Here is an 18,991-nt window from a genome sequence, read left to right as displayed (position 1 = left end):
TACGTGAGGAAACCTTTTTTAGGATTCATTGAGATTATTATTTCCATTTAATTTAATGAACTCTCCAGTTATCTCAGTGACATACTATTAAAATTCACAGAACATTAGGTCACATTGTGAAAGGGAACCAAACATAAAATAGATGTGTCATCAAATAGTTGGTTATCACTGATTTTTAGGGGTTTTTTATACTTAAAATTAGTATTTCTTTGATCAAGATGTGCAGTTTACACTGTCTTGCTCTGAAAATTGGCCTTCACAGCTTGTTTTTCTTTATTAAAATGAAATGAGAACTTACAGGGGTGAGAGATTAGAAACTCCATGTATTAGTACCCGAGAGAAGGATCTTTTTGTCTAGAACAATTCTAGATAGTAAACTATATCATGTTTATCACAAACAGCATTTTTTTATTTCCTTGATCTTTTTCCACTTGAAAGAAGTGTTTTGATTTCTTTGTAGTTGTGAAGTATTTACTTTTTAAATGTTTGAGCTGAGCTCTGGGAAGCCTGCAATTTCTAAGGTAGTTAAGCTCATTTTTCCCCACCCGATAAGATTTGGGTCTCTCTGTACTCAGCTTGCAGAGCTGAGGATGTGCATTTTGGGTGATTTGAGTAGCTAAATTCTCAGGTTGTTCAGTAGCTTTGTTCCTTAGAACCTCCTCTTCACAAAAGGAAGGTAAGATGCAAATTAATTGCTAATGAGGAGGAATCAAAACAAAATAATATAAAAAACAAACAACTTCCTTATGATTTCACTTGAAACCTATCCAGGGTCCATGGATATATAAATCCCCACTTATTTCTACATAGAAGGGCCAACTACTAATATAGGGAAAATATACCGATGAATTATGAGAGAAAGCTATCCCTAAATTAGTACCCATTATGCACATGATGTTGAGCACCATTGTGGAATGATGTTTGAAGCTACTGTGAAATAATTGGGCAGCCTCATAGAGGATATAGTCCCCCTCATCTCCCCTGCTCATTGGTATGTTAAAGATGATAACCAATGTCATTAACTTTTGGCCATGGGAAATGTTTGTTGTTGTTTTTTTTCTACAAACACATCATTTATTGCCAAACATGTTCCATCTATTTAATAATAATCATGGCATACTTCTGGTTGGAGCCTAGTGGTCACAAGAGAAATTTTGACTTTCTCTTGTAGCCACAGAATGCATTCTTAATATTAGTCAGCTGAGTTGCAAAACATGTTTATCAAATGTGATGGTGAACATAGGAAGGGGCACGATGAACAAACCACATCTCTTCCTTACTGCTTTGTGAATGTAAGGACAGTTTCACATTGCGTATATTGAGACTTTCCTCCAACACCATTTTTTTTTTTTTTAATACACAGATCCATTCAAATGTGTGACATAAACTGGTGAGATGCCTGTCTGTAGAGGTACAGTCTTGCCATAAAAGAGAATAAGCCTAACTGGTCTGATTCAGTGACCATTTTAAACCCTCCACTTTAATCCTCTGAGCTCATCAGTCACAAATACTGTCAGTTTTTAACACTTAATTGTTATAAGTTCACCCCTTCTATATCCATAGTGGATCTCAAGCCTGACTGTGCCTTAGAATCACTTGGGGGGAGCTTTTAGGGCTCTAGATGCCTGAGACCAATGTTCAGGATTATTCTGATTTAATTGGTTTAGGGGAGGGAGTGTGTGGGTATCTGCATATTTTAAAGTGTCTCCTGTGATTGTGTTTTGTAGTCCAGCTTGAGAATGATAGATTCAGAAAGAAGAGGCATTGTGGAAACTTTCTGAGGTCTGTATAAATTCTGAGTAGTTAAATGTCTCAGAGTAAATACAAGGACTCTTTATATTTGAATATGTTCTCCCTCCTCCTCCCCACTCCTTTGCATGATGTGGGTGGGGAACTCTGGTATTATTTTGGTTGCTATCATTGCCTAAACTATTTTGGACTGAACTACTTACATTTCTGGGGTGGAAGTGGGGAAAATGGCGTTCAGTTTTCAGATAGAATTTGCCCCGACCCAATGAGTTTGCCATTTCTGTTGCCTGCCAAAGCAATGAGCTTATCTTTCATCTTTAAACCAATTCTAACAGAAAATAGGATGTGATCTGGCCAAGGGAACGTAATTCAGCAAGTAAAACATGCTTTGTTTGAGTATAGATATCTTTTGAAATGTGTGGAATTATAAGGAAAAGTTGTGGAAGAATATGTATGTAGTAGACAGGCATGTGCTGTCGGGAACAGGTACTTGAGGATTAGCTTGCCCAGAGAATGAGTTTAGACCAACTCCTAGAAATACTCAACAGTGTCAGTTATGGGCAAGAGTGATGATCTGTTTATGTTTCTTTCCTAACTCTTCTCACAATGAAAAAGGAACTGTCAAAAGCCAGGCTATGAAGGTTCCCTGAGATTTCAGCCCATGGGCCGCTGATTTCCCTATTCTCCTTTGGGGAGGTCCCTGGGTGACATCTCTTCACCATGGGTTTAATGGTGTGTGTTTAGATGACTCACAAATCTTCCAGTCTGCTCAAACTTTTTCTGATTCATTCGTTATAACACCCCATGTCAAAGAGATCCCAAACTGGATCTCTGCCTGACTAGAATGAACTGTTTAGCTTGCTGCTCATCCTAATCACCTGGACACTCGTCTTTTTTTTTTTTTTTTTTTTGGACGAAGTCTTGCTCTGTCGCCCAGGCTGGAGTGCAGTGGCGCGACCTTGGCTCACTGCAAGCTCCACCTCCCAGGTTCACGCCATTCTTCTGCCTCAGCCTCCCGAGTAGCTGGGACTACAGGCACCTGCCACCACGCCCGGCTAATTTTTTGTATTTTTAGTACAGACGGGATTTCACTGTGTTAACCAGGATGGTCTCGATCTCCTGACCTCATGATCTGCCCGCCTCAGCCTCCCAAAGTGCTGGGATTACAGGCCTGAGCCACCACTCTGGCCGTCTTTTCCATCACAATAGGGAAATTACCACCTTGTTACTCTGCCCAGCCCTCTAAGCTTTTGGGCTTATTTTTAGGCTCATCCTAGGCACATCTGACTATAGCCTAATCAAGCGTGACTCATAAAGTGCCCAGGCAGGCACTTGGATAAAAAATAGTGAAGATATTTAGATTAAAACAAGGAAGAAGAAAATCACCATAGGAGATAAGTGTGGTGGAAGAAAGTGAAGTGTTAGAATAAAATTCAAAGTGTCAAGTAAGTCTCCCAGTGTAGGTCATCTAGAGGACTTTAACCAAACATTTTTGTGTTTGATACATAGTGTAAGTTTTGTTCTGGCATATTTGGGTTAAAAACCATTCTCCTGCTTAGAATTAGTTTAAAAAAAAAAAAAAAAAAAACCTAAAAATAAAAATCTAATTAACTTCAGACAGGTTTCAGGGTTCTATTTTGTTTTTAAAGTCATCGTCATTTGTGTGGGGGTCTCTTACCTAGAAATATATTACCAGTGCATGCATTCTTTTTGCTATTTGTAGATTATTTATGGCAACCTGATGACATTTCAATTCCAGGTCAATTTTCCTTAGCTACGGAAGACTCTTTAACTTCTCTGCAGTTGATATTTTTCTGCCTTGTGTCATCTAAGAAATGTAAAATTGATTTTACTTTTAACCATAAGAAACATAAATAGTAGTTACATTAAATTTGTTATATTTGAAAACTTAAATTATTTTTGCATATATCATTTTAAGAAAATGTATTTATGGGAGAAGAAGGTATTTCAAAATGATTTGAAAATGGTTTTCAGAATTCTTAATTCAGTTGCCTTTCTTTAGCACTGGCAATCAAGACCTGGCCCACAGGTTTCAATTTCAGATCCTAGTGGGAACCTCTGGTGCAATCTTAGAAATGCTTTTAATTTTATTATTATTATTTTTTGAGATGGACTCCCTCTGCCACCCAGGCTTGAGTGCAGTGGCACGACCTTGGCTCACTGCAACCTCCACCTCCTAGGTTCAAGTGATTCTCCTGCCTCAGCCTCACCGAGTAGCTGGGACTACAGGCGTGCTAATCTTTTTGTGTTGTCGTTGTTGTATTTTTAGTAGAGACGAGGTTTCACCATGTTGGCTAGGCTGGTCTCAAACTCTTGATCTCAGGTAATCTGCCCGCCTTGGCCTCCCAAAGTGCTGGGATTACAGGCATGAGCTACCACGCCTGGCCTTAGAAATACTTTTACATGTTTATTAGTACTTTCAGTTTTTGAAAGTGTCTGGGTGTGTCGTCTACTTGTAATCTATTTGAAGTTAATTTTTATAAAGGAAATATTATTTTTAAATTTAGGGTTGTGGGAATTTTATTTATGTCAGATGTTTGGAATAACCTTCAGAGAAGGGTTCACACAATGAAAATAAGTGATTAATAAAAGAGGTCACCTGTTATCAAAGTAGTTGTCTGTACAGTGGAATTTTAACTGAAAGGGAACGTCCCCTGCAGGGGAAAAATGGTAAAATCCCTTAGGAAGTCAATTATAAGGCATGTTAATTCTACAAAGATATTAACCTCATGATCTTCAATTCTGGGGTGCATTCTCTACCCTGCAAGGTCAGCTAAAAATATGCTGAAAAGCAAATTTTATAAGATAATGAAATAAAAATGTGAATCTAAGTCTGTAAGATACAAATTAGAAGATAAAATCCCTTGTTAAATGATTCCAAAAAATCCTTTTGCACTTTTACAATTAGTAGCCTGTTCTTTTGGGATGTTCATAAAATACTGATTAAAAAACAATGACAACCAAAAGTAAAACAAAACTGATGTGCATAGAGAAACCTTGTAGTTGAATGATTTACCCATCTGACAATTTGTACTGTGGATTTTTTTTTCATATTTGTACAGTTAATGAGTATAACTGTAGCTATTTTTAGCTCTGTTTTCTTAATACATAACATGGGGGAAAAACTTTATAAGTTACTATAATAATTTTTAATAGATTTGAATGTTTCTAAGTACTTTGGATTTCAAAAAACAGTCCTATGAAAATAGATAATGATGCTATTTATTTTGAATTTCATGTTAACAGTTTCAATTTAGTGCAAAAAAATGAGCATAAGCTAAATATATAATAATTGAATTACATTATTATTAAATTTTTTGATTTTATGAAAAGTTCTATACTATCTTTAAATTAGAAACTGGCATATGATCAATTCTTAGTTCCTTAAAGAGTTTGATATTAATAATGATATTAATCATGATTTAAAATGCATATAATCTGAACTTTTAAAAATGTATTACTGCACTAGCATATTTGGTGCAGATCAAAGGGATAGAGCTGTCATCTCCGGGCATCACAACTGCGGACGTGATTGATTTCAGGCATCATGGTTTCCAGCTCTCATTTGTTTTGTTTTTTGAAAGCTAGAGAATCTTGAAATGTTAGAATCTGAGACTCTAAGGCCTCAGTGCCCTGCACAAACATCCAAGAGAAACTCACTTCATTTTTAGACAGATCTGATGGTTAGAAAGAATTTCCTCATACGGAACCCCCAAAACTGCCTGCTAGAAACATCTGCTTATTGATTTCAGTTTTAAACTATGAAACCACCATACAAAATTATGTGTGATGTCTCTTCCTTAAGACCATAAAAGGATGTGAAAAGAGCACTTCTTCTTTTCCAGAGTAACATTTTCATTTCCTTCAACCATTGTGCCCCCAACAGGATTTCTTAGCCCCTCTCCATAATCTCTCAATAGTCTTTATGTTCTTACCGGATATAGACAGATAGCACCAGATAGAGTGGGCTTTCATCTCTTCTTGCTAGCCAGCAACTTCACAGTGTTGACTCATATTACAGTTTGTCACTTTACGTGCTTTTCAGTTAAGGTAGGCATCCCCTCTCTGTTCTCTACTTTTGAACTTCTATTCATTGTACTTGATGCTACTAAGTTCAGACTATAGGTGATACCTTTCAGTAATATAAACAGATACAGATGACAATGCTTACTTACGTCTGTGGGTATGCTTACATGCTACCTCATCTTATTACTCCACCGTTGGATTTTTAGCTTAGACTGATGTCTGTTAGTATGCATTATTTGAGTTCTCGTGCTATAACTTCAAAAGAGAAACCTAGAGTTTCCCTCTTAACAGCATCTGTCCTCTCCTCTACCTCTGTTTTCTGATGTACCATTCTCAGCTCTATGTAGAATTAGTACCATACAAAATATTCAGTAAGCATATTAAAATAGCTTTGGAGGGAGGACTGGAGTATGGAGACAAAGCGGGACCTAATTAGTTAATTAAAATTAAGTATTTTCTAGCAACAGTGTTGAACTGTGTTGGAGATTTTACTGTAAACAAATAACTTTAAATTTCAAACCTATTCAAGTCTATATCGTAGACAATCTCTTGAAGATCCCCCAAAATTTATTATATGAAGCTTGATGCTGATGAGATTCATTGAAGGCTATAAACCATGATTCAGAATTGGAATCCAAAGCGTGTTACTATTCCTGTTACTGTTCACCCTGACACTAGAATAATTGAAGTTTGCTTTTACCCTTGTTATCAAAGCAGGCTTTGGCATTTCCGGAAACCCGTAAAAGCCTTGTTGATGTAGCTAACATTTGGAAATAAATCTTAGGTCTGAATTTACATTTAATGATGCCTTTCTTTCTATCCACCTTACCTCCAGAGAATAAACAAATACTTTTGTTGTTGCTTTTAAGTTATAGCAAGTACTCTCTTTGTCTGGAATCTGAGTAATGGTAGAGCTCAGTAGTTTGAAGTTTATGTTTTTGGTTATGTGATGTTTATATGTGACCATATCACATACATTAAATTCAACTTTTATGAAAGAGACCTGGGTCAAGTAAGCTGATATGAGGGATCTAGTGAAGAAAATAATTATCATATATATTATACGATACCCAACTCTTGGGTTCCTTATAACTATTACCATCTATAAAAGTAACTCAAACACTGTGCCTTTTCAAGCTATGAACATTTTATTTGAAAATTGTATTCAGAATAGTTTGGGTATTGATATATTTTGCTTTAACTCCTCAGAAATTGGTTATGTTTTTCTGGAGGCGTGTATGATAACTGTCACTGAAGTGAAACACCGTATTCCAAATGAGTCCATGTTTTTGTTTTGTTTTAGTTTTTCTGCTAAATCTAAGAAAAAATATCAGGCCATAACCTTGAATGGAAAATGAATTATGTGTCACTGTCCACTTAAGTATACTGCCATATATAAACAAATTTCAAGATATTGAAAATACTGTAGAATTAGTTTTAAAAGTCAAATTAACATTTGCCAGTTTTTAGTATTTGTGTTGAAACCTGAAACTTATCTTTATAGGAAATACAATTGAAGGAGAAACTGGTATGTGTAGGGAAAATGTAAAATCTAAACATCTTGGCTTATTGAATATCATCATGTGCCAAAAATTTTGAATAAAGTTATTGAGGTTAGGATTTGAAATAGAGTAAAATAAATCAGTATTCTCTTTCCTTTCTTTTCAGGAAGTATATATGTGGTTCAGTATTTTCATCTTTTTTTGTGTGTTGTTTTTTGAGATAGATTCTCACCCCGTTCCCCAGGCTGGAGTGCAGTGGCACCATGTTGGCTTACTCCAAGCTCCGCCTCCTGGGTTCAAGTGATTCTCCTGCCTCAGCCTCCGGAGTAGCTGGGATTAACAGGCACCCACCACTATGCCCGGCTCATTTTTGTATTTTTAGTAGAGATGGCGTTTCACCGTGTTGGCCACGATGGTCTCGGACTCCTGACCTCGTGATCCTCCTGCCTCGGCCTCCCAAAGTGCTGGGATTACAGGCGTGAGCCACCGCGCCCAGCCAGTACTTTTATTTCAACAAAACTGCTAATTGCTCTACTCTCTATCTCCTTTCCCTTTGGGCACTGGGAATAATATAGCATAAACTTTGTATTATTTATTTTGCATGCTTTGCCATGATTCAGGTTTCGTACCCATTCATCACCCAGCTGCAGCGTTCACGAACATGGAATAAGCTGAGTGGCCAAGCCTGGGTGATAGTTCTATACCTGGAACTCAGGTAGAATTAGGTCAGTTCCACTCAAGGAGCCATGGACTATTTTCCCAAAATATATATACATTCAAGGTACATGGAGTATTTTCCTAAAAATCTAAGTGCTTTTACCAGGGAATGGGGGTGGGGGGACTGTATGATGAACAGGCAAAAACATACATGTCTATAATTTGCTGCTTAAGAAAAGCCAGTATGGAAAATACACTTATGTAGCTGATTATTCTGCTATTTAAATAAAGTTTCTGTATGAGACTCCTTTTTAACTTGAAAGGTGACAGAATCTGATTTTGTTAATTATATAAGAAGTTAAAATTTCAAAATTCTTATTAGCAGTATTAAAAACCATGGCTATTACAGGTATCTCTTAGGCTGCTTCGGGATAAGCCTTTTGCCATTTGCCTTGTAGTACTTATAATTGGTGGCCCCCGGAGTGGTATAGCACTGATTTCTGTGGGTTACTACACTGGAGTTAGTGACAAAGGATAACCCTATGTCTACCAATGGAAATAGTTGGAGAATATTTCCTTTGCTATTTTGAATTGGCTTAATCTAAACTAAATGTTTTGTATTTCTTTAAATATTGACTGCTATGGGAGCAGTAGATCTAATGCAGAGGGCATTTATTGAGGATTAATTATTGGTAGAGCATTTATATTATACAGAGGTTGTTACTGTAGAGAATGTGCTTAGTTTTAATGGAGAACATAATTTTAATTTGTACTAGGAGTTTCTAATGCGGTGAGCATTTAAAGGAGAGTTGCTCTTCATATATTCTCAGCTGGCATTGGCTTGCTATTTATTCTTCAGTCAGTATATAATTTTAATGTAGTTAGAATGTAATAAACGGACATTAACTTTTTAAAAAATAGTAGACTTTTTTTTTTTTAGAAGTTTTAGGTTCACAACAAAATTGTGTGGAAACTACAGAGAATTCCTCTATACTGTCTACACTGACATTAACTTTTTATTCTAAGGTATTTATAGGAATATTTAGGAACACAAGGAAATATTTTGCATGCTCACTGCTACAGCTAACAGGCTGTAGAAGGCATCTTTCTTTGCCTTCAGACTAGAAAGGAGAAAGTGTTTTAGAGCCAAGAAACATTTTCTGATTCTGACTGAACATTGACAGTAAAAACTTAGGCCCTGGTTTTATGATACTTTTCCAGCTGAACGCTTCTGTAGAGGAACACAGGAAGAGTAGGGATGCGTTGTAATCTGGTCTGGAGCCTCCTGCTAGTCTGTGGATGACAAACTGCAGATCAAACGGATTGATCATATTCCAGAAGGGCAGTGTGATACATGGCAAGTGTACTGACCATGGCAGTAGCCTTGGGTTCTGGGCTACCTCTGCCTCTGTCTTGGCTGTGTGGTTGATGGGTTGAACTGAGTGGCTTCAGACTCTTATCTGCCTCCAACATTCTGTCATCCTGTGATTTCACAGGATGTGTGATAGGGAAAAACATCAACTCCTACAAGGGCAGCAGTGTGAAGTCATGAGAAAAGCAATGTGAAGACCTGGGATGTTGTCACAGCTCTGTCATAAACCAGCTGATGGTCTTTTGTGTAGTCACTTAAACTTTCTGGGTCCTACTTGGCTTCAGCTATGGAAATGTGATTGGACTTCCCTGATGGACTCTAAGGAAAATTTCTTGGATTCCTTCCTTCCCTCCCTTCTTTTCTCCTTCCCTTTACTTTCTTCTTTCCTTTCCTTTCTTTCCTTCCTTTTCTTTCTTTCTCAAGGCATTGAGACAGGATCTTACTCTGTTACCCAAGTGGAAGGCAGTGGTGCAATCATGGCTCCCTGCAGCCTTGAACTACCAGGCTTAAGCCATCCTCCCACCTCGGCTTTCCAAGTAACTGGTACTAACTATAGACGCAAACTACCAAGCAAAACTAATTAAAAGAAATAATTTGTACAGGCAGGTCTCACTGTGTTGCCTAGGCTGGTCTCGAACTCCTGGTCTCAAGCAGTCCTCCCACCTCAGCCTCCCAAGTAGCTGGGACTATAGGCGTACATCACTATGCCCAGCAATTTTTAAAATATTTTGTACAGGCAAGGTCTTCTCAGTATGTTGCCCAGGCTGGTTTTTAACTCCATGGTTCAGGTGATCCTCCTGCCTTGGCCTCCCAAACTGTTAGAATTATGGGCATGAGCCATGGAACCCAGCCTAGTTTTCTGATTTAAAACAACTAATTGCCATGTGATATTCTTTGTCTCAAGGATAACTGCTTTGTAATAAGTTACTTTAAAGGAGCATATTGACAGTTGCCATTGGTCACTTGAGCAGACTCCTTTGTGTCTTCATTATCAGGAATATCCTTGCAATTAATGTATCTGGAACAAATCTTTCAGCGATTTGCTGCAAATACATTAGACACACTTGAAACAGGTACTTTTTCTGGACAATAGTTTTTTGTTTTTTAAAAGTAACATATGACCAGGCACAGTGGCTAATGCCTGTAATTCCACATTTTGGGAGGCCAAGGTGAGAGGACTGTTTGAGCTCAGGAGTTAAAGATGCCAGTGTGGGTAATGTGGAGAAACCGCTCCTCTATGAAAAAAATAAAAAATAAAAATTCACACACACACACAGAGACAAATTAGCCAGGTGTGGTGGCGTGTGCTTATAGTCCCAGCTACTTAGGAGGCTGAGGTGAGAAGATCACCTGAGCCCAGCAGGCAGAGGTTGCAGTGAGCCGAGATTGCACCATTGCACTCCAGCCTGGGCGACAGAGCGAGACCCTGTCTCAAAAAAGCAAAGGAATATATTATAATTTTTGATCCAAATATGCTGTTAAATGACATTATTTAATATATTAATAAGGGAAAATAAGAGATCAGTGTCCTTTGCTTCTTGGAACTGAATATTTTCCATTTAAAATTATGTAAACTGATAATTAATGACTTCCCTTTTTATCAAATGACTTTGGACTAAATTTTTTTTATTAAGAATGTGATTTTTTTATATATTGCAAATTATTGCCAAATTATTGCTGACGTGAAAGCAGCCAAGGAAACACTTTCTTGCCTCAACAGACAAGGTGGTCTTAAGGTTTCTCCGGTGGGTTTCATTTGCAGAACCCCTTCCTGAAGGTGCCGACTGGTGCCTAAAGAGTGTAAGTCAAGGTTTTCTTCAGCTAACCCAATCTCTGAGGGGTATCCTGTGGGGTTGGGGTTATCTTCACTGTTTATTTTCCAGCTTAGTTCTCAGTGGCTTGATAGAGCTTATGATCTTCCCAAAGATCCTGGAGCTTCCCTGTCATTATTCCTGATGTAGCTGCTGGCAAACATGTTTTTACACCCTTCCTGGAAGTGAAACTTTTTTGCCTTAAATGTGTGATGTCCCATCCCTGAGAAGGTCTCGTTGATACAATTCATGTTTAAAAGAGGCATCTGACTGGACTAATGCCGACTCATTTTACATCTCCACTTATGGAAACTGCAAACATTCATGGTTCCACCATGGCCCTTGCAGCAAAAAGCTTAAGGCAAGTCCTCATTATAATAAGATATTTGTATTGTTAAATCAGCTAATGTACATTGAAATTGATAGGATTAAAAGTGAGACTGTCAGAATTAAATATATATGAAAGCCATCTAAATTAAAATAAAAGCTATGGTGAAATAACACTTGAGAAGTAGCAATTCATTCAGCATCCAAATGCTGAGAATAGTCAAGGCAAACTTAAGTGTGTTCACAATGTAACTTTATTCAATGCTTTTCTACCCCTTAGTTTTATCTCTAATGAGATTACTGACATTTATTGAGCACCTCTTGTATACCAAATGCTGTGAATTTATAATATCTTCTGATAATTCTGAAGGCAACCATTAGAGATGTAGGGATTGTTATCCCAATTTTGCTGAGGAGGAATAGAGGCTCAGAGAGGCTCAGGAATTGGCCCACAATTGCAGGATAGTAAACCTAAGGCCAGTATGCTTAGTATACCACCATGCTGCTAACATTAGTCTGCTATTTAGGAAACTATGGAGAGAAAAAAGAGCAAATCACATTGCTTTCTCATTTGCCCACATTTCATGTCCTACTTTCTCATGTGAACCCTGTACTTCAACCAGATCTGCTGCATATGCCTCCTATCCCTTCCAGCAAGTCATGCTTGCTTTAATATTGAAACTTTGCTCATCCTAGGCTTTTAACACTCTCCTCCATCCTGTCTGTCTGTATTCCCAATTGCCGTTGGTTCTACAGGCTCCAGTTTTATTCATCTCCTGTGTAGAGATCCCCTGGAATATTCTAACTTTAAAAAATTTCTTGGCTTACCATTTTGACATTTATTACATATTATGCTATTAATATTTAACTTTGTGTGTTTGTGTATGTGATCACCCAACTATATCTCATCAGCTTTAAGAAAGGAGTAACTCTTTTATAATAGCTGTTTGGTGGTTGTTGTTGTTTTGTAAGATGGAGTCTTGCTCTGTTGCCCAGGCTGGTGTGCAGTAGTGCAATCTTGGCTCAGTACAACCTCCGTCTCCCGGGTTCAAGTGATTCCACTGCCTCAGCCTCCGAAGTAGCTGGGATTATAGGCACCCAACACCATGCCCAACTAGTTTTTGTGTTTTTAGTAGAGACAAGGTTTCGCCATGTTGGCCAGGCTGGTCTTAAACTCCTGACCTCAGGTGATCCACCTGCCTCGACCTCCCAAAGTGCTGGGATTAACAGGCGTGAGCCAGCGCGCCCACTCTGTTATAATAGTTTTTGCAGTGTTAATGCATAGTCGGTTAGTAATTTCCCAAATAGTAAAAGCCTACATCATTTGCCTTGCTATTCTGTTGGCATATAGGTAGGTGGTAGGTAATTTTTCTTTTTTGGGGGGGTTTTTTTTGTTTGTTTGTTTTTGTTTTTTTGTTTTTTCGGGACTGATGCCCAGGTTGGAGTGCAGTGGCCCTATCTCAGCTCACTGCTACGTCCACCTCCCGGGTTTAAGCGATTCTCCTGCCTCCGCCTTCTGAGTAGCTGGAACTATAGGCCCACACCATCATGCCCAGCTAATTTCTGTATTTTTAGTAGAAATGGGATTTCACCATTATGCCCGGGCTGGTTTTGAACTCCTGAGCTCAAGTGATCTACCTGCCTGGGCCTTCCAAAATGCTGGGATTATAGGTGTGAGCCACCACACCTTGCTGGTCATTTTAAAAAATAAGTTTATACTTGGTTCAATATTGAGTACTGGAGGGGAGAGGATTTGCAAATCTTTCGTCTGCTATTATAAAGGGCCCATCTGAAACAATGAATGCTGTAGTCTTCTGTCCCTGCTACCTAGTGTTTTCTGATACTGTTTTTGGAGAATCCAAACAAACGGACAAATCTGTAATTACTTAGTAGTTCCTTTGGTTTACTGCCAAATTATCTAGGGAACTCTTAAGACCTGTTTATATTTAATGTTTTTCAACTGAAAGGCTCTGGGAGTAATGAGGAAATGCCAAGGTAGGGGTGGGAAGGTGACAAAGAGGTAATTCAGATTTGCATTTTTTTTTTGAGAGAGATTTCCATTCTCAGTGTAGCTGACATTGTAATTTCAGTTAAAGACTGGTGCCTAGCCAGAAATGCCTGTGAAACAGCTGTGGTTTAAGCTTCAACTGTAAAAGACAGATGGGTGATTTTAACAAAAGTTTTGTCTTTGTTCATAGTTTATGTTGTCACTTTTATTTTATATGTGTGTGTATGTGAGTGTATATATGTTCCTGCAGTTATCTTTATATGAAGATATTTTATTTCAGCAAATGATTTAACTAGAGATCAGACTGTCAGTTTATCATTTCTAGGCCTTTAGCCTGTAGTGGACAACAGTGACCTGAGGCATGGAATTCATTGGCCAAAATTGCATAACAGTTGGTATAACAACATCATTTTCAGTACTATAAATTGCATAATGTGTCTGAGGCCACTGTTGGGAATAACAGAATATATGGAGTGGGAAAGGGTTATGCACGCCCAGGACAGGGAAGGCTTTAATTAAATCAAGAATTTTTTGACTACAAGCACGACTACATTATATTACATGGAAGTTAAAGCTTGGTGATTAAGTTCATTTTATCAACATGTAGTATATAAAATAGTGAGTTGATCAGAAGATAAGAATTGTATTCACATAAAGGTGGAGAAGTAGTTTTATAGTAGGAAAAGTCTTTTAAGAAAACTTGCATTATAAAGTGGAAATTGGAATACAGTACCTACTGAGGAAATGGAGGAAGTCAGTGGATGGTTTTGTGGAAGAGTGGGTATTAGAACTCCTAGTTTGTGACCTGTACTTGCTTTGGGTCTCAGAAGTCATGCTGGCTCTTAGATTAGAAATACAGCCTCTTTGAAAGCATAAATGTAGTTGAAAGCAATAATTTAAAAATTTGCTTTTTCATCCCCTGCGTCCCCCATTTTTAAGGTATAAAAGCATGAGTATTCTGTCTTCCGAAGGATGAGGAAAAACAATCCTTATTTCCTTTTCCAGCAGTTTGGCTATTTTTGTTGTTGTTTTTACTGCATAAATGGAGAGGCGTCTGTACCATGCATGGTATCATGCCCAGCAATCTTTTTTTCATTTGAATGTAATTGTTCCTTAGCAAATAATTGCAGTCCAGAATGACTTTTATTGAGCTTGATTGAATTAGGGGTATGTATGAAAATGAGTTAGTTAAAGCTTAATCTATTACCCAGAGAATTGATGAAAATATCAGAAAAGCAGTCATTCATGGGGATTAAATATTCTTCTGTGTAAGTGGGCAGCATGGTTACCTCAGAGTCCCTTCTGCACTGACTAGGTAGTAGTGACATCAGGGTGCAAAACACAGATTTGGCATACTAGGGGATTTTGCAATGACGTGCCTTTGAATGTTATGCTGGACATTAACGCTAATTGGGAATCTGCCTCATTGTAACAGGTGGCACCTCACCTTTTTTTAGAATAAAAAGCTTTTTAAAACAGCACCTCAAGGGGGAGTGTGAGAGCTGTGCCAAAAAGCCAGTTGCTTCAGCATGTTTCAGTGGTGGTTTAGGCCACATCTGTAAGATAGGTTTTTCAGATGCCAAGTCAGATGCCCTGTTTGTAAGGGACAAATAATATGTAATACATGGCTGTCCCACCTGCCATTATGAAGTTTCTCAGAGGGAATCCTGGGCTGTGCCAGATCAGTGCTGGCTAGGACTGGGAAGGGAGTGTGCAGTGTCATGGGTGGGAAGCAGAGGCCTTGAAAAGGGAAAGACAAGTTCCTAATGAGGCAGTGGAGCTAATCACCGGGACTCAGGAAGCCAAGGCCCTGTGGGGGTGATTGGAGGTTAAAAGTAAGCCAAAGTGGGACCCAGAGAACACAGACAGGTACCAGGTGGCTCAGATGAAAATCTGCCCAGGCGTTGGTCTCAGGGCACGTTCAAGTCACCGTTCTGTAGGGCTGTGCTCATACTTAGGGCATTTGCCCCTGCTGGCCCACCTGCCTTTCTGATGTCTCACATCACCACTCATTTCCATCAAATCAGAACGCTCTCTGAAATACTAGTGATTTAAATGCAGACCAGACTATGCTGCAACTGCTTTTCTGAGGCTACTCATGTGGCCATTTGTAATAGCCAGATAAAATTTGGAGGGTTTCTTATGATATTCAGTTTCCACAGTATGTAGCTTACAGATTGAGAAGAAATATATTGTCATAATCTGCCTAGAGCAGGGAATTGTTTCTTTTAGTTGAGTGTGGATTTAGTTTCACCACTGAAGCAACCTAAATCTGTCTTACAAAGAAACATAAATGATAACTTTTGAATTCTTAGAAATGATATGGTTTAGGGATATATATTTGCAGTGTTATTAAAATAAAATTCCATTTAGTTTACATGTACACCATTTCACTGATTTTGATCTTATATTTACTTCATCCTTTATCCTTAAAAAATAAAAATTATTTTCTATTTGGACCCCTCACCCCGGGCTGCTTTCTTGTTTGTTCGTTTTTACTATCTTGCCCTATTAACTTTAAATTATTTAAAAGGTAAATCTTAAATATTAATATCTGAATCACAGTTTATCTAGTTGAGTGGGGCCAGTCATTTAAAATAACTTGGATTTACTCAGGGTGTCAATTTAACCCTACGTTTTTCCAGGGGATTTGCCTGTAATTCTACACTTAATTATAGCCAAAAGGCCAAGAAGTTACTGCCCATGATTAGTTCTTAGTATGTGTAACCTTAATCTCAGAATTTCCATTGAATAATTTTAATGACCGTCTTTTTGTTAAAATTGACAGTAAACACTTTAGGCCACTTTCTCTAACTAGCATTGGCGTAGGGAGATTTGCCTCATGTTGATTGTTTGGTTGGTAATTCATTTTATTTGGAGATTATTTTGCTAAAGAGAATGAATGTCAGCTTTATTTGAAAGACCTTCCTGGCTCACCATTTTAACTACTTTTTTATGAATCCTTCACAGAATCCTGCTGCATCACAGAAGCTGGAAGTTCTGATGTTCCACTGAAATCACAATGGAAAGTCTTGACTTGACTGGTAAGAGCTGTTGTGAAGGTCCATCTTACTAACTTACCTGGAAGCAGTGAGGCAGTCAAGAACTATGTGCTGTCAGAGCTGGTCTCGACTTTTCCCCATCATCCATCTTGATCAAGGAAGTGTGATAATTGGATATTTTTTTTCTTGTCAATTTTATTATTTTTTAAAGTGTGACTTTTATTAATCTCCATTATCAAGTAAGTTAAATTTTCTTTTAAAATCATGAAAATTTTAAAACTAGCCGTTTCAAAATCTCTGATTCGTTTCTCCACAGTACTGCGTTATTGGTGAAAGTCAGTTTTCTAAAGTCCTAGATACTTAGAGGTTATATACCTAAATAGGTATTAAATTGATCTATTCCCCCAAAAGCTGCTTTTTGTACTCCTGTTGGCTTTAATTGAAAAATGAATCAGTATCGAAGCATTATGGAGTTTTTCTTACCTGTTAAAAATAATAGAGGTGGGTGTAGCTGCATCTTGAAACCACTTTAAATATGAAAACCACATAATGAAGGAAAAAGTTGAGATTTTAAAATATATACATGTGCCAAATTATATAAAATTCTGAAACTTGCAGATACTGTAACTGTCCCTTTGTATGTTAGTTATTTTCAAAGCTGTTGTTTTAGGGGAAAAAGTTTTTAACTTTAATGTATGGCAATAATATTTTAAAATTAGTTTTAATAATAATTACTTAAATGCATAGAGTTTCCCCAATCTGGGAATCAGATGTGGGATTGCTTTACTGGTATCTGAATACTTTATGGTGAACTGATGATATATAAGACTGAGGAAACTGTTGTGAATTAAAATGAGCAAATATAGTAAATATTGTTTAGTTATAGTTTCAGGAAAGGAACTTATTCTTTAACTTTTTAATTAAGATTATCCAAAACCTTTTCTGTTTTAAAGTATATTTTGTAGCTTATTACATCTGTCTAGATTATGTGTCTACCTTTCCCTTTTGGTAACTATATCACTGAATGTTGCTTCTGTGATGTCAGCATAAATATAAGGCCTCTGAACCAGTCTCCTAAAAGTCATTGTCTAGGATTGTACACATAGTAAAATGTATATGATTTACTTGAATGTATATTTATAATAGGGGATTTAAACAACAACAGAACTTTAATGCCAGTGAGAAGATTGGAATTTAATTATTGTTTTTCTTCTTCACTGTGCTATCCTTCAAGGCACATTTGTTACAAATATTAATACAAATTCTGAATTTAAGAATGCCAGCCAGAATACAGTTAATTATGGTTTTATTGAGTCAGCAGTATAGACTATGGAATTTTCAAAAATTGATACTGAAATTTTAAGTATGTTCTCATTTGCTAATCTAAAAGAGAGTTGAGTATGGTGAGGTTTAAAGAAAATGGAATTGGTAGCAGTATTCTGAATTTGCTAAATATGAATACATATACAGAAAGCAAAGTCCGGACCCTTTATCTGACCTATTCAGAAAAACTAAGTAATTAACCAAGATTACTATGGCAGATTTCACTAAGTAGCCATCTGAGCCAACGATTTCTGAATGTTAATCAGATTATTGCAATTGAATGTTTTATTGACTATAAGCAGAAATTGACAGAAATTCACACTAATGATAAAATTTAAAATAGAAGCTTAATTGCAGATGGCTAACACTGCATACTTTCTAGCTGACCTATATGTTTGTCTTAAATACAGTATTAACTGAGAAATAGAAAAGATGCCATACAAAACCAGGAGTAATTGAGGAAACAAATCCTAGAAGATGTTACTTGGCAAAAGGATGCCAGGGTTCAATAAATCTGGGAAACAGATCAGTCAACTTAGTCAATTACATTTCAATATCAGAAGAGCCTCCAAATCTTAGTGGTTTATGGCAATAAACATTTATTTCTCATTTATGTTCATGTCCCTAATTAGTCTCCTGCCACTCTGCTCTGTGTCCTCTTCATTCCTGAACCAAAGCTGAAGGAGCAGTCTTTCTGGCACGTACATGTCTTGCAGAGGAAAGAGGAAAGAGAAAAGTGATGGAACTATGACTCTTAACAAGGGTGCTTGGAAGTGGCACATATCATTAACTCTCATGTTTAATTGGCTAGAGCATGTCACAGAGTGAAACCTGCATCATGTGAGAGAGTGGCCTTGTAAGAGGGGATAGGGAAAGACTGATAGGGAGAAACAGTACGTATTTTAACTATTATATCTGCAAAATACCATCTACTGCTTTTTAAGAGACAGAGTGCACATAATGTATTAAAGATTCCAGGAAGTTCTTCAGTAAATTAATCTATTTAACATGTCAAATTATTTGACCATGAATCTTTTTGTGGTTATGTGGAATGCTGTCAGTGACAAGTTTTAGGGATACAATCCAAGAGTTTCTTGATGTTTTGAACCTTACAACTTTTCCTAAAACTTAGTGTATAATAGACTTACATTATTCTTTTATAGGTAATTTTAAAATGAATAAAACTTACTGCA

At 37.3% G+C, this 18,991-nt stretch overlaps 1 protein-coding gene across 14 annotated transcripts in view; it reads left to right on the top strand.

Moving 5' to 3' along the window:
* The window catches only part of BBX (BBX high mobility group box domain containing), a 271,264-nt gene that overhangs the window by 101,767 nt on the left and 150,506 nt on the right, over positions 1-18,991 (top strand). For 13 of the 14 annotated variants that reach the window (XM_074033524.1, XM_074033529.1, XM_074033521.1 and 10 more), the window contains one exon: positions 16,444-16,517. The gene's annotated coding sequence lies outside the window, so the exon portion shown is untranslated. Of the gene's footprint in view, positions 1-16,443; positions 16,715-18,991 lie in introns of all 14 variants that reach the window. The other variant, XM_065539235.2, reaches the window with a different exon arrangement.

The sequence above is a fragment of the Macaca fascicularis genome, chromosome 2, assembly GCF_037993035.2.
Source record: "Macaca fascicularis isolate 582-1 chromosome 2, T2T-MFA8v1.1".
NCBI classification, from domain to species: domain Eukaryota; kingdom Metazoa; phylum Chordata; class Mammalia; order Primates; family Cercopithecidae; genus Macaca; species Macaca fascicularis.
Note: the sequence above shows the minus strand (reverse complement) of the source record. Positions and strands in the feature narration are given on the sequence as shown.